General features: G+C 38.6%; 1 protein-coding gene across 8 annotated transcripts in view; it reads right to left on the bottom strand.

The window, feature by feature from the left end:
- The window catches only part of SFTPD (surfactant protein D), a 76573-nt gene that overhangs the window by 3986 nt on the left and 59033 nt on the right, over window positions 1-13554 (bottom strand). For 7 of the 8 annotated variants that reach the window (XM_077183293.1, XM_077183297.1, XM_077183295.1 and 4 more), the window contains 4 exons: window positions 7985-13012; window positions 5760-5847; window positions 1626-1765; window positions 923-1022 (listed from right to left, as the gene is read on the bottom strand). The gene's annotated coding sequence lies outside the window, so the exon portion shown is untranslated. The remainder of the gene's footprint in view (window positions 1-922; window positions 1023-1625; window positions 1766-5759; window positions 5848-7984; window positions 13013-13554) is intronic. The other variant, XM_077183299.1, reaches the window with a different exon arrangement.

Below are 13554 nucleotides of genomic sequence, written 5' to 3'. Positions count from 1 at the left end.
CAGATTATTGAAGACCTTACCAGAAACCTACCTGAGGTGATAGGCATAGTCACATCCTTGAGATAAGGAAATGCAATTACAACATGTACCCTTTGCCTGGTGATGATCATTCAGGGAATTACATCTGAATGGACTACTGCATCCAGCTCATAATTGGATTATGATGCAGAGTCAGACTCCTGATCAGTTATATAGCAAAATTGAAAAAACACAGCTCTTCAGTTTTAATCCAGTTTTAATGACCTTCATCAGTCATTACTATCTAGTGTCCTTCAGGCACCTCCTTATCTACCAAAATTGCTAGTATAAGCAAAGTAAAAAAATTACTAATAAAGGGAAATTTAATTTTAGAACATAAATATGACCACAGAAATCAAAAGGAACAGGTTTGCCTTCTAGCTGAAATTCTTTGTGATTTATTAAAAGGAAATTCAACTTACCCTTCTGCTTCAAAATGAAATGAAAAAGCAGTTCACACAAATTCCCTTTATATAGTGTAGTGTTTGTTAAACGATATGGCTGAAGTGGATATGAGGCCATTAATGAACTTTTTCAGTTTTGCTCATATATTTGGTATGCAAATACTGAAGTCAGTTTTAAGGGTTGAGAAATTTCTTTTTTTTTAACAAAATACAGCCAAAGTTGTAGAAAATACAATCCAGAACTAACAGATAACCCCAGATTTGTAGACACAAAAGATATAAAACTGTAAAGTAACTTTCAGCAATTTTAGGTCATATTTTAAAATTGTTTGTTGTTTTATAAAAGCAAAAAATGGCAGATGGCCACCAGTGGCTCGTGTAAAATAAAAGATACTCTTGTGATTAATCTTAGGGAAGCCTGGTACCTTCCAGATAGTCTGACCCAGTAATCAGAATTCTAAACTTTCCTCCCCTCTCTGTATCTGATGTATTTATCTTACCTTAATATAATTTTCTAGCTATGTGCTAGAATGCTCATTGTGGTCTCTCTTGCACAAGACAGCTGCTCCTCTCTTGTCAGAGATGGATCTTGGAAAAAATCTGTAGACATGCACAAAATTCTCAAATGGATTAAAAAAACAAAACAAAACAAAAAAAAAACCCCAAAAAAAAAACAAAAAGAGAAACCAGAGGTTTTGCTCCTGTTGTTTCCCAGAAATAAATATTGGGATTTTGTAACTTCCTTCTGGTTCTGATGCATTCTACTCTAAAATGTTTGATGTTTTGTCAGTTTATACTGTGGTCTCTTAAGGATGGGATGTTTTCTATTTTTCATTTGCATTTTACATAAACTATTTAAGTTTTGTCATCACCCCTAATAATAATAGTGTTATTCTTTCTGAATGAATCCAGCAGGATTCACAGCTGCAATCTAACACCTTTAGGCTCCCTGCTCAGCAATTAGAGATGTTTCATATCAACTGGCTGACCTAGCCAAGATAAAATACCAAAGCAGAAGATACATTTAGGATTCCCCTTAGACATAGTGCAGGCACTTAAATCCAATTCCATTGAGAACTGTGAGCCTTGTCCTGCAGTTAAAAGTGCCCAGCATGGCCTGTTCTCTATCTCAAAACCCCCCACAAATAGCAAATTGAGGATGTAGCAGGTTTCCTTCTTAGCAAATGATCAGTTAATACTCACAAATGTATGTTCTGGACAATCTGTCTTCCAAGTCCTTCCTCTACCAGATGGGCAGCAGAGCTCTGAATGCACACTAGTCCTTTTGCAGCACCAATGGAAACTATTTCTCTCTGTAGTCCACATGAGGTAGATGTAAAAAACTGGTGTTGAGTGGATAAAATGTGGATTAGACAGTACCCAACAGATAAAATATTTTTTCTAATTCCTGTTGCAGTTTGGAAATAGCACAGATACCAGACAATTGAGCACAGTCAAAGACACAGGTAATTCTGTTTCTGGATGGCAGCAGACCTCTGGGGAACATAGGAAATTTCTTCAATTCCAGAACAAGATGGGACTTAATGGATCCAGATTTTGAGAAGCAATATTTCAAATATTGCTGGGTGCCCAAGTTCTTGGGAATGTTACCAGGACAAAATCTCAACAGATCCAATTTCCAGGCAACTCTGCAACAGTTGTAAGGGCTGGTTTTTCTGCTGCATCACTGCATATACATGCAGCTCTAACACATGAACAAGATAAGTCTCTGGAGATTTGTACTGTTTCTTCCACCTAACACAGTTTATATTATAAGAAAATTAAAGAATTGAAAGCACTAAACAGGGAGATCAGTAAAGCTCCAGTAGCTTATCTCTATCTATTTATGAATGTGTGGCATGAGCAAAACATGGCTTATGATCTAGTAAAACCTTATCAATTCTTATCTTTTGGTAAAACTTTTGAAGAAAGATACATTTGGTAACAGTTGTTCTCCCATGAGTCAGATCATACTTCCACAATGGAATCTGATAAGAAATCTAAAACATAATCCAATGTGAGAGATTACTTAGTCATTAGATTTACTTTCCTTAGTTATGCAGCAGAGAATGAGGGAAAACAAACATACTCAACAAGGAAGAAAGTAAGTAAATATTTTGTCTGCAGCCTAGCATCCCTGTAGAATAGCTGGGATGGGAATTCTGAAATTTGCAGGTAAACCTGTGTGATAATGGCTGAAGGCCTTTAGCTGGGAAAGACCCACAAAGCTCAGCAGGGAATTTTAATGGTTTCAGAGGACCCCAGGTACTGCATGCCTCCTTCTAGCATTAGGAAGAACCATAAGAATATTAAATATGATGTTCTGACAGTGGATTAAACCCAAATCCTGCTCAACTCTCAGCAAAGGAGAACTTGGGGGAAAAATGGAATCTGATTTTCAAGATGCCATATGGCCAAAAAGATTGCTTCTTTCTGTAACAGCTCTGCATGCTACCCTCAAAAAACTAACTGCCAAGGGGGTTTCAGAACCAGAACTAATTTTATACAGCTTTCAAGCTTCTCATTTTTAGAACACAAGGTAAACTCCTCATTTTGCTGTTTTGAAGTGAGCTGATTAATAACTGATTATGATAATTTAGTATGTCCTGATCAGTGTAAAGGTATGTTGTGCTCTTTCACATAAAATAGTGATGTACTGCCTTGCTAGTTTATATTACCAATCTGTGAGGCAATAATTTAAAGTGTGTCACTGTGCTGCAAGTTCCTGATATTGATTCTCTGAGTGAGTCCTTGGTCCAGCATCTGTGTGACAAGCAGGTGTGGTCAATTCTCCATGTTTACCTCTTTCAAAACAATAGTCATTTTTAAAATTTGCATTCTAGTATTTCCACTGGAATTTATTTGCTGAGCTTTAAATCATACAGAGTTAAGTGTCTATAGTTAGCTTTAAGAGGGCTCATTGGCATCAGCTCAAGACTTCATCAGAAATACAGGGCACTAAGCATATGTCACCTCTTAGGTCATGAAACAACCCAGTAGGTCAAGTGTTACCTCCTCCCCTCCTGCAATTCAATTTTATTGACACAAAACCAAACAAAAATATGGGAATTTCAACAGTCCCCCACCTTTGGAAAATAAGAAACACTGATAAAATAATTTGTATGCTAATTTACAGTGCACTGATGCAGGAATAGGAGGGAAAAAATGTCAACAGTGTGTCACTTAATCCCACTGCTAATACTTAAAGAAAACTGTGCTGTGTGTGCCCTAGACCTTAACTTGAGGATAAACACATTACAGGAAGAATGTAATTGCTGATGAGACCTGTTTATATTTATGAAAAAAGCATGGCATCAGAGAAATGCTGTCAGCTCAATAATACACTGTTATTTTGGGGAGTGAATCCCAGGGAGATTTCTATGTTTAAGTGTACAAAGGTAGATGTAGAAGAAGAAGGAATACTGAATATAGATCATGAGTTTCCAAGCAGAGTTGGGGAGCAAAGCTTGGAGCACTGGATTTTAAAGAGCTGGCTTCACCAGACTGAACTGAACCTTAACCCTAACCCAAATCCCTTTCAATCTATCAATTTTCTGTTCTAGGAAAAACAATTCAAACTTTGCTATCAAGAAAAGAGGTGACCAGATTTCAATTTTTTTTCTTAAAGTCATGGTTCTCTCCTGCCAAAGAACTTTCAAGTTAAACCCATGTTAAGTACCTGGCCTTTGCTTTCAGATTACATTAGATTCCTTCTCTCTCATATACTTTAAATAATTGATTTAAACTACAGATATCAAAGTGGTCTCTTGGGTTTTGTGAAAATGGTAGGCAAGTTGCTAGATTAAAGTAATTTTGACTGAGCCATTGTTTCTATGCCTTGAATTAAAAAAGGAGAAAACCAAACAGCACATTAAAACAAAGGCAACAAGCAGCTCTTACTTTGACAATAACAGAGTTTTAGACGTGGCCTTCTTCCTTCCTTTGGGCAGGCCAAATGCTCTTCCCTTCTCCCTTCCCATATTCTTTATCCAGGTTTAGTAAAACTTTGGACCACACTCTAATCAGCTTCTGTCTTGTCTTTTCATAAACAGGCAGAAACATTTCACTCTAAATTCAAAACCTAGTAATGTTTTCAAGTCTGTTTCTTACCTGTTTCAGAGCTAGCTAAAGGGAGATGTTATTCCTAGGATCACTGAGGAATCCTGTTTTTTTCCCCTCAGATCATCAATTCACCTTTTTATCCTGTAGGACAACTGTATTGTCCTGTATTACCAACTCTAATTCCTCCTTTCATCTTCTGCAGCAAGCAGCCCCCTTACAGGAATACTGCTTAACAGCATGGGGGCTGACTCCTAATCTTTGTTCAAGAGCACAAGGAAATTACTCACTGCAATGTCACTTAGGTGTGTCACAGAGGAGTAAACATTGCCTTCCTCCACTGGGAACAGTGCAAAGAGAAATGCTGGAGGTGTCCTGCCACTTTGTGTTCCCATAGAGATGAGCTGCACCATTTACCTCCCATCAAAAGTGGTAATAGGAAGCAATTTATGCTTGAACAGCCACTGGCCAGCATTGCCTTGGAAACATGTGCTTGCAATTCATATCTTGCCCTTATGAATAGCCACCTGGCTCTTGTTATCAATTTAAAATAATCTAGCCTGCTGATAGGAAAAAAATTCTGCCAAGCTCTTATTATGTTGTTATTGCTGGGAAATGGCTGTGTTATGTCTCACTGATGAGTGTTAGAACATATGTATCCAAAAGCATTGTCAGTGTTTTATTTGCAATAGAAATTCAAAGTCCTTGGGAGAAACTTGTGGTTGAAAACACATGGCAGAAAATACAGAGTAGCAAAGGAAAATAATAAACTCACCAAGCTGCTGTTAAGGTCTGATGATCACAGTGAAATGAAGCTGCTTTGTATTTTACTTAGGGGACACAATCATTAATGAATTCTCAGCAAACACCACCTATTGTGGTTTTTATTGCTGTTATGAGCTGAAAGTTAGGACAACAGGTATTACAGAATTCCATTTTCCACAGATTTTTTCAGGAGAGTGAACACAAAATTCTCAGTGTTTTAGCTGATTGTGTTGTTGGAAGCACGTAGAGCTTAACACACCAAATCTGCTTCTTTTGCACACGTTTGATCCTAATTTGTGCAAAAGCAGAGGAGCATTTTATAGCAGACAGCTAATGAAGTACTTCACCATTTCAGTTCCCCTGAACAGCAGATATCCTGAGCACCTGATGGGCTGGTGAGGCTCAGCCCTGCATCCACCCAGCTCCTGCAATTGCACGTGGTGGTTCTGTGCAAAGGGCTGACATGCAAAGGAAAGGCTGTGAGTGCCCAAGGAAGCAGATTCATCTCCTTACCTTTGACTGATACATCCCAGCTGACTTGAAACTACCTAAGGTGCAGTTATTGCAGAGGCTTTGGTGCAGAAATACCCTTGGAAGGTTCCTGCAAGGGTAAATGAGAAAAGCTCTATTTAAAGCCCCTTGAAGTTCAGCTAATAGATAAAAACAAGGAACAGATGAAGACTCAAAGAAATAGAAATAAAACAAACAGGAATGAACAGAGTTCTACACCCTCAGATTCTCTCTCAAGAGAGGGGAAGATCTTGAATGTTGCTTGAGGCCAAAATGACTCAAACTGAAAACGTTTATTAAACGGTTATTAAAACACAGCAGACTTAACTTGAATGACAAATCAAAGAGAATGTTTAATAACTTTGAGAAATGTAATAACCAGGAATGTCAACCACTTAACTAATAAAATATCATTTTGTTATTCCATGGGGGTCACCTCTTACAGCCTTTAAGTAGCTTTATATGTAGTTTTGCAGACTAACAAAAATAATGTTTAATAAGACAAAAGAAACTCTATACAATTATTAACAATCATTTCAGCTACCTATTCTAGTATGAAATATACCTTTTATAGTAAAATGAAAGTATTAATTATATTTATTTATAAATTGGTTTTGGCACTCTTACTTGGATTTGAGGACTCATTCTAGGCAGACAGGAACATGCTTGTTTCCCAGGAGTGGGAATCTACACAAGAACTCCTCAAACATTCTCATTTTTCAAGAAGTCTCACTGTTTGTCTGCCTTACCAGAACATCTCAGGGACCCAAGCTAGAAGCCAGTTTTCCCCAGCTGTGCCTGTGCTCAGCCCTGTGCACAGCCCAGCCTGCTGGGTACAGCAGAGCTCCTCTTGCACAGGCTCAGGCCATTGCCATTGTTCCTGTGGACAATCCCCTAAAGCTGGAGTGATTTTAAGTATGAACTTATAAAATTTAGCTTTCCAAACCTTGAGAACAACAGTGCTCCTGTTTTGGTGCTTGTGTCACCATGCCAGTAGTACACTGCATTTCTCTAGAATCTATTTTCCCACACAAAGGGGGCCCAACAGTTTAATCACTGCAATCTTTTATGGTTTTTTTACCTTTCCTGATGAACAGACTTTGTTATTGTTACAGAGATAAATGATGTAAACTATTATATTTTCAAGAACTCACACCATTTGCCACAATAAAGACCAAATTCAGAATTATTTTCAGAGTATTTGACAAAAATAAACCTTAGGACTGCAGTATTCAAAACCACTGGAGAGCTCCCAGTAACTTGAGACAAAGAGTAATATACAATTTTCAGTGAAGTGATATACATAATACATTTCAGCACTGCAGATACATTTGAAATATTTCTTAAATAGCTTTTTTAACTGCTATTGTGTGAGAAGGTGAAAACTTTTCTTGTCATCCAGTCCTGCCATGTTGTTGCCAACACTTATTAAAAATACAGGTTTTGCTTTAAGATAGAATTTAAAACATGTTATAAAGAAACAGGAATAGAAATATTTTCACTTTGCTTGTAGAACTTTTCCATTGAAAAGCTTTTAACTTCTATTCACCATTAGTCATGAAACCCAGAAATGCACTTCTCTCATGAAAATGACAGATGAGATTCTCCAGAGGGTGGCAATTGCAGCTTGAAGCTAAATACCATGTAGTAGAAAATAACAGCCCATAGAGGACAATCAGAGACTTCAAGATAACATTTGCTCCACTACTTTGTGATGCATAAATAAAAGATCTACTTAACAGGCTTAGGAAGTCCCATAAATACAACCCCTTTTCCATTTTAGCTGCATGTCTAGAATAAAAAGGTAAAAGGATTTAAATAGTGCATAATTTCCTCCTGTCTTTCCTTTCTGTGAATATGTATGGTTGCTTAGGCAGGGTGGAGAGGGTGTAAGGGGATAGAGAAGTTAAATGTTTGTGATCTGTAGCCAATGTAGTGCTGGTCAAACCACTTCTGAATGGGACACCTTCACAGGGGTGTCATTGGACCCATAAAGTGCAAGACAGGAGATAATCAAGAGAGTAACTAATGTAGACAATATGATTCTGCTGAAGGGGTCCCAGGATTTCCAACTAAATTTGGTGAAACTGCGTCTGTCCATCTCAGCTAAAGAAACTTGCATGGTTTAACTTCTCTTACATCAAAACAAAACTGTGAATTATAAATGTGCTTGGGTATAATTGTTGGGGCAGGATGGAAATTTGCATAGAACTTTTTTTTCTACACACCTGAAGCACAAGGCAAAGGTGGCCAAGTGTTGCAGCACAGCCGTGCAGCTGGGAAGAAAGGGAAAAGATTCTGTTCAGGATCCTCCCAAGTAAGCCCAGAAAGCCTGATGAGAAAAGGCACAAAGAAACAGTGAAATTCAGGCTGCTGCACTGCTGAGCAGCTGCAGGTGTGTTTGCATGAAGCCCAAGGTAGCAATCTCAGGCTCTGAAATCAGACACCTAAACGTGGGTCGACCTGCTGCTCTCACATTCTGTGTATTTAGTCCAGCTGCTTGAAATTTTTTCCGAATTTAAACACTCTAGAAGAGGATGCCAGCCAGTTGCACATTGTAGAGTCTTCCTCCCACTGCAAATATGCCAGAAGTTTCTTTGCAGGATGAGCACAGAAGCTCAGCTCAGAGGGACAAACTGTGCCACCAGCTGAAGTCATAAACAAACCAGAGCTCACAGAAAGCCAGGAAAAAGCTCTTACAAGTGTCTACCCTGCAGCACTGATCTAAACAGCTCAACTGATGTCTGAATCTTCACTGGGGTCACAGGCCATAAAAAGAGATTTTAACTGTAGGTGCCTCGGGAAAAAGTCATTTGTGCTAGAGAGAGCACAGAGTATCCAGTCGTGCTGCTGGTGCTGAGAGGTACAGCAGAGCTTAAAAGAGACACAAGGCTGTGCCCAGCTTTCCAGGCAATCTTGCATTGTTTATTCCCCTGAGCATTTTTGGCCAAACTGCAACCCAAGAATTATTTTTCACTCCTTAGGTCTCCAGGTGCTAAGATCAGAGGCAGAGCCATTTGGCAGTGCTACAGTCACAGGTCCTGCATAAAGCTTCTCCTCTGCATGTTTAAACTGAAGAGTTTGATGCCTTCACACCAGGAAACCAGCCACAGCAGAGAACTCACCTCTCCTCTGCTCTAACTGTACATTAGCCACCTGCTCCCCCATATTTATGTGTTATAAGTAAAAATTAAAGCAGTAAGTATGAGCTGCTACTGATTGAATGGCTTCCTGTTTGCACCTTGTAGCTTCCACTAAAAATTGCCACTTGAAAAGTAAAGAGAATGAAAAGAGCCTTTCAATGATTGTGTTTTTTTACATGTGACAGGATAGCTCCTCCTGAGTATGTACTTAACCTGAAATTGTGTTTTAGAAAGATAAACCCAGCAGCTGATTAACAAATGCTGCTTTCATCCTGAATTACTTATAAGCTCTGTGGAGGTCATATTAGCACAATATGAGTTGGTTCTATTCAGGGATATAACAACAAATACAGATTAGTTTATAATTAATGCAAAATTAAGTGGTCATCAGGAATGCTGATTTGAGCCTTCTGGAAGACAATAGACCACAATTTCAAACTCTTTCTTTTTAGCACCTACTGAAGAAAGGTGTTTCTCAAGGAAGAAAAGGTGTCCCTGACATAAATGATGAAAAAGGTCAGAACTTAGGGCACATCTGATAACACCTTGCTCAATTTTAAAATTTCAAGTAATATGAATTAGTAAAGAGCTCATTTTCTATTTCCAGGTGTGGCTCCTGCCCTGTAGACTTTTGTCCAGCTGAGATCAGCCTGCTCCTACATGGTGGCCTTGCAGGCTGTCAGATTCCAGCACAACTTTTCTGCTCCTCTGGGCACTGCCTCAGGACAGGAGAGCTGACCAGGTAAGCCCAGACTGACAGAGCCACACTTGCACAGCTGCTTTTCCAGCACAGATGGGCTTTCACCATAAAAATGTAATAAAGAGCACTTGGGTTTTCTCAAAAGAAAGGGAATCTGGCAGCTTCCCTTCTGCACAGGAGGTGTTAGAGCTGGGGGAGCATTTCCCTTGAGATGGTGACACCAGGGTAAGCCTACAGGACAGGAAATGCTGGAAATGAGAAGTGACACCAAAAGGAACCTAAAAGCTCAAGGACTGGGAGTTTATGCCAAGAAGTGCAGCTCAGATGTTCTATAGATCCAATCCTTGCTGGGGCCAAATGTGCCTTTCCTGTACAGAGCCTGGCTTAAAAGTTCATTATCTGACAACTCTGGGCTGTAGGAAACTGAGCATACAATAGGAATGTTTTCCCATTCTGCTTTTGAGAACTTCCAGTGTGTTTAGCATAAGAGTACTTTTGCACTTACCTGCAAACCAGTTTGTGGTTTGTATAGATGTCATTTGAATGAAGCACAGTGCTCTCTGAAAATAAACATTAACTTAAGGTTACAAGAAGCTTCATAAATTTCTCAGCTCCATTGGAGATTTGCTGGGAAAAATAATGTAAAAATCAGTCTAAACTACACTTCAAAGCTGAACCCTTGAGAAGGTGGCTGAAATGGCATCAGGAATAGTATTACTAAAAAAAAAACAGTTGAAAGAAAGCAACCATTCATATCTTCAAAATACTACTCCAGTTTGTTTTTCCAAATCAGTAGTTTAGTCATTGCAACCTACTGGCTGATGCACTGGGGGCAAAACATATCACTGCTCTTAGTTCAGGTCCAGATGAAATGGTCTCAAAACAGTTCACAGTGGTTTTTGTGTCTCAAAGTAGACTTACATAATCATTCCAAATGAATGCATTGAAGACTGAATTACTTCTGATCCCTAAACCCAAATACATCTTTTAGATATTGCACCATTTCCTGTGGTTTTAGGTAATAAATATTGATTAAAAATTCCCAGGCAAAATTTTAAATGCTCTGTTTTTCATAGCTGCAGGACACCAATTAATGCAGAAAAGGAATGTAGTTCACTTAAGAACTGCAAAGATACTTTGCCAGTAATGACAAGGAAGGCATGAAGCAGATCAGCAGATAAATCATACTCTAGAAAATTCATATCCTTCACCAATTTCAGTAATTGCTTTTTTGCTGTACCTGTATAACCTAGTGCAGAGAAAATAAATGTCATTACTTATAAAGGTAGACAGGGAATTAGGCAATGAAAATAACAGCTATAAAACAGATGAGCTGGGCATCAATTGCTCCTCTGTACAGACACATTTCTATGTTCCCATGGGTCCATAACTTGCCAGTGTAGCCACAATCCTCCTCTCCTTAGAGGCACTTAGCTTAGTCCTAAACTAAGTGGAAGACAAATTGAAAATCTGCTCCTCCATGGTTAAACACTTACAGCCTTCAATGGAAACATTTTTCTTAATTGTCAGACTCGTAGTACTGGGCTTTGTTGCCATGATATCCACCCCTTCCTAGTGAATACAGTCCATAATTTTGTAGTTCACCTGAGGTGAAAGAAGCTCCCATCAAGAAAATCATAAAAGCTTATAGGATCACTTCTCTCACATTAAGGACCTATCACACAAACAAGGCCTTTTGCTTTTTTTTCTGCATGAGCTAAATTCCACTTGGAGAACATTTCAGTAGCAGGCTTTTGTATTTAATTTAAGACAAAAAAAAAATCTGCTTTCCACTGCATCTAAATCTTGATTTACATCCCCTGTACCTCAGCTGATGCCTATAGATTGCCAGAACACATCATCTTGTTCTCTTCTCATGATTTTCTACTGCACACAAAGCAACTTGCCTGGCTGGTTTACTGTTTTATTCCTCTTTGTAGTTACAGCACAATTCATTTTCCAATCACATGGGAAGAGCTGCATGAAAATAGCTGAAACTTCAAAAAAGAAATTATTTCCATGTCAGTAGCTACTGCAGTGGACTTCTGTACTCAGAGGATAAATACCACTCTGGGCTCTAAGTGATCATTATCAGTCAATTTTAGAACTAGAATAAAAGTGCCCCAGGAACAAAGGCATCACTAAATACTGAAGAAACATAGGACTGTATGCACTGTCCATTATGTACATCATAAAAGAATGTATCAGAAGCTGCATTAGGGTAATCTCTTCAAGTTTACAGCTCAGCTCAAAGACGAAATAGAGACAAATTTTTCATTTGTTTCAAGATTATTAACAAATGCTTCTCTCACGCTGTATTTATGAGGATCTCAGGCAGAAGGAACCACCAGCCTGCTGAGCATGCCATAACTTATTGAAACACACATTTTAACACACACTGATTGAAAATATGAAATCTGTATTTTACTAGGAGATTCAAAATTGAATGTTCAAGAGAGAACAACTATAAATACACCCTGTTTCTGGGTATTCCAGGCCCCTTTTAGAGGCACAGCACAAGCACATCCATCATTTTACCAGGCCAAAAATTATACTTACCTTTACCTTACCTTTTTTGTGTCTATTTAATTCAGCCTCCAAAACCTGTGCTTCTGTTTCCAAAGCAGTTACTTGTCTCTGCAAGTCATCAGTTACTATAAGTGGGACTCAAGGCTGTTGTTAAATAATTTATACTAAAATGACTGCACAACACCTGTCTCCAAGATGCTCAGCTCTCCTGTAATCTGATGCCACGTAAAAGAGATATATGGTTTCCAGAGCAGAAATCACAGGCCACACTGCAGATTTGTTCAGGGAATTTGTCCAACTGGGAGTGCCTTGTCCCTGACCAAAGTGAACACTTGGATAGGCTTTGAATTCTCAGGGCTGCCAAAGTCATCTTCTGTTCAGAGGGAAAAGCCCAGTTCTCACAGGCAAAACAGACATGTGAACATTTTAAAATTAATTAAAGTTGGAGCAAAAAAATGCAGGAACAGGCAAAGAATGAGAGAAGAAAAAATGCTGTTTATAACATGAGATAGAGGGCTTGATATTTCACCCACAGAAAACAACAAGCTTATGACTCATTCCAGACAATTTCTCCCTCCAGTTCTGTTGGGCAGCTCATCTCCTATGTAACAGATGGTTTCTTTATCTGCTCCCCACACTTCTGAAACTCACACCTTTCCTGAAATGGTGCTATAGGAATACCAGACACTAACACAAACATCTTTTGGAGAATATACTAAAAGTTTGAAAACCAGACTATAGAAACATGAGCAATTTATTTCTTACCTCCATATTCTACTTTTATTCCTCTCTCTCCTTACGGTTCTAAAGTTCCTCTTATTCCTGAATGTCTCATTTTTCCAGGGAAACTCTATAGGTCTCTCAATTCTTCTCCTAGAATTTAACTTAAAATAAAAAATTATTCAAATGTTTCCTAAATTTTTCTCCCACTTTGTTTCCTTAGTGCTTTAAGAGAGCACCAAACACCAACTCCTTCCCCCTTGCTCTGCCCAACCCCAGGAAAATAAAAACATCTCAGGAAAACTGAATTATTCCCATGGAAATCTTCATTTCCTAGGAAATGCATTACTTTGATGAAAAAGCCTTTACTACCCCTACATATGGCACTGAAAATGAGGTGCTTGAATCCATGAAATCCATGAAATAAATGCCCTCATGTTGTTCCATTCTCTTAAACCAGAAAGCCAGTCTTGTTCAGCTGTAATCCAATCCCACATCACAGGACATGATCTAGAAAATGAACTAAATCACAGCATTATTAAGGATTCCTCTCTGGAGTAGTTTGTTGAAAGATACTGCTGGCTTTGCTTATTTCAACCATGGAATTGCAGAGGGCACACAGGGAAGTAGTGGACCAGAAAATATCTATGCAGAATCTCAATGCATGCCACTGGAATTTTATGTCACAGTTCATATGGAGTGATAA

Source organism: Agelaius phoeniceus, chromosome 9 (assembly GCF_051311805.1).
Source record: "Agelaius phoeniceus isolate bAgePho1 chromosome 9, bAgePho1.hap1, whole genome shotgun sequence".
Lineage (NCBI taxonomy): Eukaryota > Metazoa > Chordata > Aves > Passeriformes > Icteridae > Agelaius > Agelaius phoeniceus.
Note: the sequence above shows the minus strand (reverse complement) of the source record. Positions and strands in the feature narration are given on the sequence as shown.